Source organism: Rutilus rutilus, assembly GCF_951802725.1.
Source record: "Rutilus rutilus genome assembly, chromosome: 13".
In the NCBI taxonomy this organism is placed as follows: Eukaryota; Metazoa; Chordata; class Actinopteri; order Cypriniformes; family Leuciscidae; genus Rutilus; species Rutilus rutilus.
Window position 1 is genome coordinate 9,750,761 of NC_140218.1, and position 12,510 is coordinate 9,763,270.

Consider the following 12,510-nt stretch of genomic DNA (forward strand, 5'->3'; position numbering starts at 1 on the left):
AGATCTAATAGGGGAGAAACATGACAAAAATTCTAAAAAGCAGGAGACTGTAATTCCTTCATATTTAATCTCGTTGCTGTCCAGGAGAATCTCTGAGCGGTTACAGAGATCTCATTGCTATTTTTTCTTTCCTATGGGATGTCCAGTCATTGCAACACCCCCGTGTTTACCGTGTGGTGCAGCTCCTCAGTCTTCATGTTCACATTCATCCAGTGGTTGATGTGGGATCCGGTCGCGTCCTTCTCCCGCATCATCATCATCATCATCAGCGGCAGCGCTCGCCATGAAACCCGTCTTCCTCGTTCAGTGATGTGATGTGCGCTCGCCGTTTGTCATCATCATCATCATCTTCATCAGGAGCGGACAGACAGTAGCGGATTCTCTGCTCAGCTTCTCTAGAGGATGTACCGTGTTAGCGGAGGGAAACGGCGGAGAGTCTTACCGGGGGCCCTTCCGTGAGAAAACGAACAAGGACGGAGAGGATCGACGCGGATTTTTGACTCGATCTGTGCGGTGAGTGAACCTGACATCAACACTGACATGCTAAACGTGCGCCGAAATAAATGACACACAGGGAAGAGCTTCATGCTGCTGTCAAACAAACATGCATGTAAATTTCTGCTGCATCGGGTCTGCTGACGCATTTTGCAGTTGTCTGTGTGCCAGGGGCCAAATCTGGGGCTCAATTCAGTCTGTTTGTTTCTCCCGGTGCTAAAGTTCTTTTTTTTAGTATGCATTTTTTTTTTTTTTTTTACATCAATGCAACATTTGCTTGGGGATCTTCAATGACATCTTTGACAAGGCTGTTTGTTCGTCAAAGTTGTTTAATTCCATTAATTGACTTTATATGCATGACAGGTGCACATCTCTAATATAGCACAGCATAACTGTTACTATGTAAACTGTAAGATTTCTTTGTAGTTTGTCTGAAATGCATAACGGTTAACCCTTTGATGTCTGTGTAGTTACTGTAAGAGATGCTGAGATGTTTGTTGTCATGGTATTAATGTTAATGGTCAGTTTTTTAAATAAGGTACCACAGATATGGAGATATTTCTGAAGCATCACTGATATTTGGTCTCTTTTTTCACTATTAAGTCTAATACACAATTGCTTGGGTGTCATTAGGGTTTTTTCCTTATTTCCTTCCTATTTTTCATATTAAATGCATTTTAATTGATCTGCATCACAATTAGTACACGTTCGAGATGTCATATGAGCCATATTGTTTCTACCTGAACTGACGCTTAAAATGACTTAGTTTGTTTTTTAGGGTCTTTCATTCTTATAAAATATGTTTACTGAATGAAAACCAGGTATAGTTTAAATTTGAAGTTATGTTGTATATATATGTCTGGTTGTGTTTGTCTGCAGTGTGTCTGAAACGCATCGTTAACCCTTTGAGTTAATTGTCTAAGTATAGTTACTGAGAGAGACTGTTGTCATGGTATCACAGTAAACAGACAGTTCCTTTCATAACACACTAATCAACTTATTTTGTTGATACTGTTACTGTAAGAGATACTGATATTTGGTTGTCATGGTATCAACTAAAAGTCAGAGCAGAGATTCAGTGGATGACAAGATCCGAATCAACTGTCAATATACTTTTAGAGATTCATTCACCCAAATATGAAAACATTATCACCATTTACTCACCCTAAGACAACAAAAGAAGCCTGTTAAGCTCAAAAAATAACAAAACAGCATCATAAAAGTGCATAACATACACTCAAAAAAATATTTAGGCCTAAATTTAAGCTTTAGTATTTCAATTATACATATAATATATCCATGCATTTGGATTACGCCATTTAAATATAAAATAATACACTTAATGTGATGCATATTTGACAGTCATACATGAAATATGAATAGTTTTTACAATAAATCCAATTAGTTTCAGTCTTTTGAAATAACTGATTATTGCTTGTTCCACAGCTATAGCCATATTTGTTCATATTTTTAAATGAATACATGTAATTGTCTTAAAAATAAACAGATATATGCTGATTTGAATAAATGCATTTAGAAAAAAATATTATTTAAATAATCAATTATGCAAATAGTTATTAACAAACCATGCCATGATTTTTTTAGTGCAGAAATCTTACCTTTTATTTATTTATTTATGTATTATTGACATACAACATTGAATTAACCGTGACATTTTGAGATAGAAAGACTGAAATAGTATTTTCTTGTAAAACTTGTGCGACTTCTGTGATAGCTTTGTTTGCAAACTGGCCAAAAAGCTGTTATCGGTGAAAAATCTTCACCAAGAGCAACTAAATCTGTATTCTGATTCCAAATATTGAAGAACCACTTAAATTTCCGTCTGCTTGGAAAACTCTGTGTAAGGATTCTTCAACAATTCTCCCTTTGTTTTCCAAGGAAGAAACAACAGCATACATGTTGGCAACAACATTAAGGTGAGTGAATAATGACCATCACTTCAACCCTTCATTAAATATTCTCTCAATCTCACGGTCAAAGACAGCCATTTTCACAGTGTTTTAACTGGCCTCCAGGGCGTCTTTCACTGCTGGTTTGCTCGAGAGACACAACCGCTGATAGATTCTCTTTCTCTAGCTAAACTGTAAGCAAAAAGCAGTCAGCGACAGATCCCAGCGTCCCACAGCTGCCTGATTTAACACATATTTTAGGGCTTTTCTCCCCCAGATGTTCCAGCTGTGATTGGTTCTCTCTGCAGGTATTTGACGGGCGAGGGCCCCAGTTGGACGGGACCTAATTAAAAGCCCGTTGTAGCGGTGGGGGGTTTTGATTGATTGCGCTTTTTGGTGTTGTGGCAAATCTAAAGAGCGCGCGGTGGGCGTCGCTCAGCTCAGCGAAGGGCTTGCAAGAATAAATCAGCATTTAAAACAAACATTGCCGTTCATCTCAATTAGAGGAAGCGCGGTGGGTCATGGGCACAGATTCAGTCGAATGTGTCCACGGATCTGAGCTCGCGCAGCCGCAGGCGGATGACCCTGTGTGTGTCTCTCCGACACACAGCCATTAGACAGCAGGCGCTTTTAATGAAACACTTTATACGTGTGATGTCAACAGGGATTTATCCTTCGGCTGTGATGCGGGATGAAGCTCAAACAGTGCAATCAGGATCCAAAATCAACCCTTTCCACACCTGCCAATGGCATGTGGACTGGAAAATTTACTAGCCATACATATTTCTTACTAGCCATACATATTTCTTACTAGCCATACATATTTCTTACCATTTCTTATTGTGCATTATTTTTTTTTTGCAAATGTTTTGTGCTATTGACAATGGAGTTTAGAGCCAAAGTATTTTATATTCACCAGCATTTGATCATAAATACAGAAAAACAGAAATATTATTACAATTTAAAATAACCGTTTTCTATGTAAATATATTTTAAAATGTAATTTATTCCTGCAATCAAAGCTGAATTTTCAGCATCATTACTCCAGTCTTCAGTGTCACACGATCCTTCAGAAATCATTCTAATATGATGATTTGATGCTCAATAAACATTTCTGATTATATATATATACACTCACCTAAAGGATTATTAGGAACACCATACTAATACTGTGTTTGACCCCCTTTCGCCTTCAGAACTGCCTTAATTCTACGTGGCATTGATTCAACAAGGTGCTGAAAGCATTCTTTAGAAATGTTGGCCCATATTGATAGGATAGCATCTTGCAGTTGATGGAGATTTGTGGGATGCACATCCAGGGCACGAAGCTCCCGTTCCACCACATCCCAAAGATGCTCTATTGGGTTGAGATCTGGTGACTGTGGGGGCCATTTTAGTACAGTGAACTCATTGTCATGTTCAAGAAACCAATTTGAAATGATTCGAGCTTTGTGACATGGTGCATTATCCTGCTGGAAGTAGCCATCAGAGGATGGGTACATGGTGGTCATAAAGGGATGGACATGGTCAGAAACAATGCTCAGGTAGGCCGTGGCATTTAAACGATGCCCAATTGGCACTAAGGGGCCTAAAGTGTGCCAAGAAAACATCCCCCACACCATTACACCACCACCACCAGCCTGCACAGTGGTAACAAGGCATGATGGATCCATGTTCTCATTCTGTTTACGCCAAATTCTGACTGAATGTCTCAACAGAAATCGAGACTCAGCAGACCAGGCAACATTTTTCCAGTCTTCAACTGTCCAATTTTGGTGAGCTCGTGCAAATTGTAGCCTCTTTTTCCTATTTGTAGTGGAGATGAGTGGTACCCGGTGGGGTCTTCTGCTGTTGTAGCCCATCCGCCTCAAGGTTGTGCGTGTTGTGGCTTCACAAATGCTTTGCTGCATACCTCGTTTGTAACGAGTGGTTATTTCAGTCAAAGTTGCTCTTCTATCAGCTTGAATCAGTCGGCCCATTCTCCTCTGACCTCTAGCATCAACAAGGCATTTTCGCCCACAGGACTGCCGCATACTGGATGTTTTTCCCTTTTCACACCATTCTTTGTAAACCCTAGAAATGGTTGTGCGTGAAAATCCCAGTAACTGAGCAGCTTGTGAAATACTCAGACCGGCCCGTCTGGCACCAACAACCATGCCACGCTCAAAATTGCTTAAATCACCTTTCTTTCCCATTCTGACATTCAGTTTGGAGTTCAGGAGATTGTCTTGACCAGGACCACACCCCTAAATGCATTGAAGCAACTGCCATGTGATTGGTTGATTAGATAATTGCATTAATGAGAAATTGAACAGGTGTTCCTAATAATCCTTTAGGTGAGTGTATATATCTTCTTTGATGAATAGAACGTTACCAAGAACAGCATTTATTTGAAATAGAAATATTTTCTTCACTGTCACTTCTGATCAGTTTATAATATTTTCTTCAGTAGACGTTTGCATGTCTTGTGTTTAATTTGCACGTCACTTACACTAGTGAGGGTCAGTCTATCATTCTTACAGTTCAGTTTAAGACGAATACAATGTTGCCAGCAGTCGAGTAGCTGTTTAATGTATTTGCCAAGGCCAGTTTTTACTCGTGTTTTCTGCTTGGCAAGTGTTCATTTTGGACCCTGTGTTCAATGCATTGAAAAGAACAGCACACAAGTGTTTTTGCTGTCAGGATTGCATTGTTTAGGCACAGCTGCATTTCCTAGCCACAACAAATCAAACCACATGTTAGATTATGCTTAAACTAATTAGTTTTGATCTAGTTAATAGGGAATTCTTGTTAAACTGGTCTAGAAGTGGTCAAAACCGCACCAATGACTTACTGTACCAAATAATGGACCTGAGTTGACCTGAAAGAGAAAACCGATGGTAGAAGAAGACAGTTTATACCAATGTCTGTTATAGCACCCCTTGTGGCCCCTTCAGAAAGAATCTTTTATTTGCATTGCACTATGAATTGCTTTCTGACATTTCAGATCATGATGTGTAAAATTGAACTTGCATAGCTGAAAGTGTCAATATTCACATATACTTCTCCTGTCATTCGCATTCTGATTGTATTAAGGAAACTAGCTTTGTATTTGATGGAATAGGGGAAAAAAAATCAATGCAAGCTTAGCAAAGCAGTGTGAAGCTGTGTGACAACTGAGTTTGTTGTCTTGTGCAAATCATATAGCCGTGCAGATAACTGAAGCAATAAAGCTTGTTTTTATCAGTTTTCTTCTTCAGTGGCTTTTGTGCTTAAGCATCTACATAAGTTCATGTCTTTTTAATGAAGTTTTACTGTTGTTGTTTAGCATGCAAATTCTGTATAACACAGCTTTTCTGCTCTTATGCTTGCTGTCAGCATCAATCTGCTGCCCAATCAGAACGACCCGGCCCTGTGACATCATAACCAACCTCATATAGTATGGATCAGTTGTTTTTTTATCGTGACAGTGGTCACATGTCCTTTGTTTACGGCTCTCAGAGGATCGGAGAGGAACACAGCTGTAAGTGCGCTTCATTGATGTTGTTGCAGACTCTACCTGCTGTGATTATCAGGTGTAATAAAGGACCTCATACGCAAGTGTCAGGAGTGATTGATTATTTACATCAGAGAAATGGCCCGTGAAATGGTGGAGTAACAGCGGCTTTTGTGTTGGCCGGTTCTCTAGTGGAGGGATTGTGGGTATTGTGTGTTTGGATGTGTGTCTTTATTATCATAAATGAAGTTAGTAATGAAATGTATATATTTATGTATGTGTGTGGGGTTCAGGTAAACCCTACATTATGGTCCCCATGAGGAAAACAGCTTATAAATCATACTAAGTGATTTGTCTTTTGGAAATAGGGGTAGGGTTAATGTAAGGGGAAAAAATATGTGACCCTGGACTACAAAACCAGTCACATGGGGTCAATTTTTTTAAATTTAGATTTAATCATCACATGATTGATGCATGGTTTGTTAGGATAGGACAATATTTGGCTGAGATACACCTATTTGAAAATCTGGGGGTGCAAAAAAATTGAAACATTGAGAAAATCGTCTTTAAAGTTGTCCATTTATGGTCTCGATTGTGCTGCATTCACTCACAAAAATAAATGTTTTATATATTTACGGTAGGAAATTTATGAAATATCTTCATGGAACATGATCTTTACTTAATATCCTAATGATTTTTGGCATAAAAGAAAAATCGATAATTTTGACCCATGCAATGTATTGTTGGCTATTGCCACAAATATACCCGTGCGACTCGTGACTGGTGACGTGATCCAGGGTCACATATAGAGTTTGTACAGTGTAAAAATCAGTAGGTCTAGGGAAAGCATAAAACATGACAACCCATTGTGTGTGTGTGTGTGTGCGTGTGTGCGTGCGTGCGTGCGTGCGTGGAAAAACATGCATAAAACATAAAACATGGCAACCCATTGTGTGTGTGTGTGTGTGTGTATGTGTGTGTGTGTGTGTGTGTGCGAGTGTGTGTGTGGAAAGTCCCCATAAAACATGGCAACCCATTGTGTGTGTGTGTGTGTGTGTGTGTGTGTGTGTGTGTGTGGAAAGTCCCCATAAAACATGGCAACCCATTGTGTGTGTGTGTGTGTGTGTGTGTGTGTGCACTTGTTTATTCTCTGAAATGGCAAGTTTTAATCTGATTGTTACATATAAAAAAACAAAGGAAGGCTGATAGTTTTTATATGTGATTTGTGTAGACAGTTGTTGTACATTGGTGTTAGTCTAAAGTCAGGCTACACAAGACTAGATGTAGTTTGATAAACGCGCTCCTTTTATACAGCTACAGTCTATTCGGAGAGTCATCTCAATACTCAAAGTGACATCATGCCAAGACCAGGAACTGATGCGGCTAATTGGAAGATTTACCAAAGGTGGCAAGAAGACGCGGGCAAAATGTCTGCTGTAACCTTTGTAGAGACGAAAACATGAACTATGTGAAGTGAAAATGCTAAAATAACCATTGGCGAAGTCGTACATTAATAGCCGAGGAGCCTTCGAGCAGTTATTTTCACATTCATTGTTGTTTTAAGACATTATCTCCACAGGCTATTGACTCTTATCTCAATATATGCAAAGTTATTATAATAATAACATAAACCCCTGGGTGTTAAGCATGTTACTTTATTAAAGACTGAATACAGTAGATAATTATATTAAACTGAATATATCCACATTTGTGAAAGTTAATGCCGTTATAAATAAACTTTATTTAGTGTACAAATATAATTTCCGACATTTAAGACTTTATGCTAAAAATATGCCGATTCTTGTTTTTGTTTTTTTAAACACTTGTACAGTCGACACATGGCTATTTCTGAATTCTGAGCCCATAAAAGCCTCATAAAGGTGACTGAAAGCAGCGCTTCACTTCTGTAATGTGTATTTCCTGTCCTTGAGTTGATGTATTTTTAGAGAGGCTACTTTTATACTGGGGGGCTTTTGTTTGTAGAGAAAATGACAGTTATATTTCCCATCTAACAATCACTTCCACAGTAATGATGTCCAAGATGAAGAGAAACGAGATCTGACTGAGGAACCGGGTCTCTGAAGAGTGTTTATTTACAGATTGGATCTGTTGGATCTACTGTCACGTTCACTAGATATACTGCACATAGACCTTCTTGAACACTTGATTCTAATTGGTCCATGACAGATTTTATTGCATACTGTATTTATATACAAATATTCAAAAACCGTTATATACAAATTTATTTGTATATATCATTTCCCACACGCCAGCTATTTTCAGTTTTGCCTTAAATAAATTTGTTTAGGCTTGGCGCTTATAATTGTTGTTTTTAATAAATGCCATAATTTGTGTGTGTTTTCAACTGAATATCGTTAAATTTAAAGGATTTGTCGAGGAGGGGAACTAAAATATAATGTATATATCCAGCTAACAGGAAACGTTCTCAGAACTTTGGCTAACGTTCTGGCGAGGTAATGCACAAACATTCTTGTTCTTGCAACATTAATCTTTAGTCTTTGATTAAAAAATAATTTTGTAACATTTTAGTTGGATATTTGTCTAATATTTTTTAAATGCTACAACTTGTTTCAGAATGTTCAGAAGACATTCAAAAGTAACATTCCCATAATGTTTGAAGAATGATAAAATGGAATGTTCCTTTAAAGGGAAAGTTCACCCCAAAATTTAAAATCTGTCATCATTTACTCACCCTCAAGTTTTTCCAAACCTGTTTGAGTTTCATTCTTTGTTTGAACACAAAAGAAGATATTTTGAAGAATGTTGGTAACCAGACAGTTGACGGTAGCCATTTTGTCCTACTATGGAAGTCAATGGGGTCCATCAACATTCTTCAAAATATCTTCTTTTGTGTTCTTCTGGTGAGTAAATGATGACAGAATTAAGAAAAATTGGGCTAACTGTCCCTTTAACATTCACATAACCAATAAGATTTGTTAAACATTTTTAAAAAACAACACAGAAATAGCTTTTTCACATCTAAAAGGGAACATTAGCAAAACGCTAAGGACATATTTTTGCTAGCTGGGTATATGTTTGCAAACGTTTCATTTTACTAACTGGTAGGCTATTCTACATTAATGTAGGCTAAATGTAGGCCTACATACTTCAAGAGGGTCCTGTACCAGCCGAATCATTGATATATTGAGGAATAACATTCAGCTTTCTCCAGGTATTGTAGATCTCCTTTACTATGATCTCAGGTCAGATCACTTAAGTTCTCTGTCATATTCCTGGACCAGGCCTATTTATCTCCATGATCACTGCCCTTTGTGAAGCTCTTGTGCTTTAGGACATTCTCTGTCAGCTCTGATCTCTCAACGTTTGTTCTCTTGAGCTTGGACTGTCCTCTAATAAAATAAGCCATCACTTTCTTAGTTCGTTGGGTTATACGAGTGTTTCGTGCAGCACAAGCGCTTTAAACCATCTGACAGACTCGACGCTTAATTTACTATCATTTTCTCGAGACAATCCACCTGACGTTCCTCGCGGAACAGCTTGTGCTACAGCCGGCAGAGATTAGCCACCGTTTCCACGTCACCGTTCTCCCTTTAATTCAACTTCCTCATTATTTAAGTGTCTCGCAGAATGAGAAAGAGCGACAGAGAGGGAGATAAGCAGAGAGCATGAGGAGAGACAAATGGAGAGCAGATTGTTGAAGTTTAATTGAATCCATCAGAGAAATGAAGTGAGCTTGTGGCGCAATTACAATATAAGATTTGCATTTCTCCCGTATTTGTCATGTTTGACAGCGTTCGAGTCCCTGCGTTCGTTTCCAGACAGAAGGATCTGCTCGATAACTTCCTGTAAGTGACCCGCGCGTGTGAACTTGACCAATCAGGTGGCGGCAAAGCACGTTCACCAATGCATTTGCATGTAAAAAGACGCGTTTTGTCCCCCCGCAGCTACTAATGACGCCGTTTCCCCGGGTAATTAATTAGTGTCCGAGCAGAAGCGATGTGGCGTGTGGTAATAACAGATGTTTGTTCTATTTACAACTGCACAGTTGAAAACGGCTGCAGTCTGTTGGGGTGTTCCTAATTGTGTAATTGCGCCTTCAGCGATAAAGATGACGAATGCTGGTTTGAACGCCGGCCCCCCGGAAGGGCCCTCATCGCATTATGAAGACATGCACACCAGCGGGGCTTACGCTAAAGCTCATTTGCTGCTCTAAAGCATGCAAACTTTCAGAGTTCGGTTGGGAGACGAGAATGGCAATGTTTGAATGCAATGCTAACTTAATGCTTAGTAAAACTTAAGTATGCACTGAAGAGTGTTGCAGGGATTATGTATTTGTGTAGCTACACCAAAAACACAGAAATGAGTTTGCATTTTAGCACTGGTTCCATCGTCCTGAAGTCAATGGGTTTCTGGTTAAATGCCTGGAATGACATCTGTGGTGAACACAAGCTCAAGATATTTTCACGTTTAATTCCATAACATAAAACACACCTTTGTGAATGATTTTTTGAAGCAGTTGCTAACACGTGTCTAAATGAGTCTACAGAGGTTGTCGGACATTAAACATCATCTACTCACTAGTCGATTTCACAGCCTCGTTGTGTTTATAATCGCGCTCTTGCAAACTATTGTAACTCAAACTTTCAGGGAAAATGTTTTTATATAAAGACTGAAAGAGTTGTTGGAGCTCATGTGACTGTAGTTCGTTTATAGCCTACGTTTAGCTTTTTACTGCTGCCGATCGTATTTATGCTTCAAAATTCATAAAAGTTGGGTTCGTTTGTGAAGATTATCACGTTGAAACAAAACGTGTTAGAATCATAAACTTTTGTTGGTCACAGAGCTTATTTTCTGCAATAATCCAAAAGCCAATGGAAAAATCCTTTTGGGTTTTTGTGGAGGGAACCTATGGAAGCTTGTTTCCGCCACAGAATAATTTTTTTTAAAGATAATTGCGAATTTTGAGATAAAAAGTCAGAATTGTCAGATAAAAAGTCGCTATTACCTTTTTTAATGTTTATTCTTTGGCGGAAACAAGCTTCCATAAGAACCAGAGTGATGCGAACTACAAAAATACGTCATCACTGCAGCACTGCCTACAATCTTTTTAAATACTTGGTGAAACACTATGTATAATGCAATCATAGCCATTTCAAACAGTAGTATTCAACAGTGTCGGCACAACTTAATATTGCATTTGCATTTTAAGTTAAAAAATTATTCTGTAAAAATAACATAGCATTTGGCAGTAGTGATGGGAAGTTCGGATCATTTTACTGACTCGGATCTTTTGAGTCTTGTTCAGCAAAATGAACGAATCTTTTTTCCCCAAGTTGTTAATTTCAGCAGAATATAATTGAAATGTTACATGTTAATGGCCAAATTCCCCAACACATCAACTTACGCAAACCTTGATCACATTTATAATAAGAAAAAAAACACATAATGCAACCAATGCCAAACTGCGAGAAACAGAAATAATTAGGCTAATTAATTGCTTAGCTGGGGCTTAGTTCAACTCTCCTCCCGATCCGAGTCGTTTTTTCATCTCGTTACGTCCCCATTGGCTGAAGCTATTAAGTCTACCGGAAACAGAAATGATTTAGTTCACCTCCCGAGTCTTTGGGTCCGAGTCGTTCGTTCATCACGAGTTATGGAAAAGAACCATCATGGCAGAAATTCACAAGTTTATAAATTGTGAGAAATTTGAGACTAGAAATGCATCTCAACTGTAAGAGTAAAAAAGAAACTAACTACGCGCTTGTTTGTAAGGAAGGTTGGGAATTATTAGTTCATTTATCCAATACGGCCTGACAAAAGAGCGAACGACTCATATCTGAAGACTCAGGAGGTGAACGAATGAGTTCTGTTTCCTGTAATGAACAAAACTAACAAATCACTCTCTAAGGCAACTTATTGTTCCCGAGTCACATTAAAGATTAGTTCAAAATGAGTCATGATCGACTCATCACTATTTGGCAGTCAGAACCAAGGGCTCAATGTTTGCGTTAGAAACCCTGCTGGAAGATAATGGAATTACACCATTATTGGGTTAAAAGCATATTTCTCCAAGTAGCAGTGTAAATTTACTTGCAAGCGACGTATAAATTGCTAAAGTGCTGTTAAAGGATGAAAGGCATTTTTTTTTTACGGTTTCTCATTTAAGTTGAAATTTGTGCGACTGTGTTTGAGATAAATGGCAATGCTAACAAATGGCTCTCTTCAGGTACTATAGGCATCATTGGTTCATTCACATAATGAGTCAAAAAGAGATTGAGACTGAAATGACTTCCAGTTCATCAGTCACAATTGAAATTGAAGATTTAATGGAGACCGTTGCATTATGGGATGCAGCCAAATGTCATCCGGACATTCTGTTCAAACAGAAAATCTGCATTTGCAGACACACTGCAGAAATGTTGAAGTCCCCTGTGGTGAAAATCCAGCTTTTAATGTTATGTGTCTATGTGGTGTTTTTAATATGCTTTAAGACAAACCATGTGTAAATTCATAAGTCGACAGCATTGCTGAGTATTTTCTCCTTAAAACTGCAGTGAACCAAAGACAGTCTCAAAAACACGCTTTGAAATCGCTGGTGTTTCTGACGTCACAAACTACCTTGTAACCAATCAGATCAACGTGTGATCG

The 12,510-nt window shown here is 38.5% G+C and overlaps 1 protein-coding gene across 3 annotated transcripts in view; it reads left to right on the plus strand.

Moving 5' to 3' along the window:
* Positions 1-203: 203 nt before the first annotated feature.
* Positions 204-12,510, plus strand: part of dlgap4a (discs, large homolog-associated protein 4a) — a 196,647-nt gene continuing 184,340 nt past the window's right edge. For 2 of the 3 annotated variants that reach the window (XM_084427409.1, XM_084427411.1), the window contains exon 1: positions 409-513. The gene's annotated coding sequence lies outside the window, so the exon portion shown is untranslated. Of the gene's footprint in view, positions 514-12,510 lie in introns of all 3 variants that reach the window. The other variant, XM_084427412.1, reaches the window with a different exon arrangement.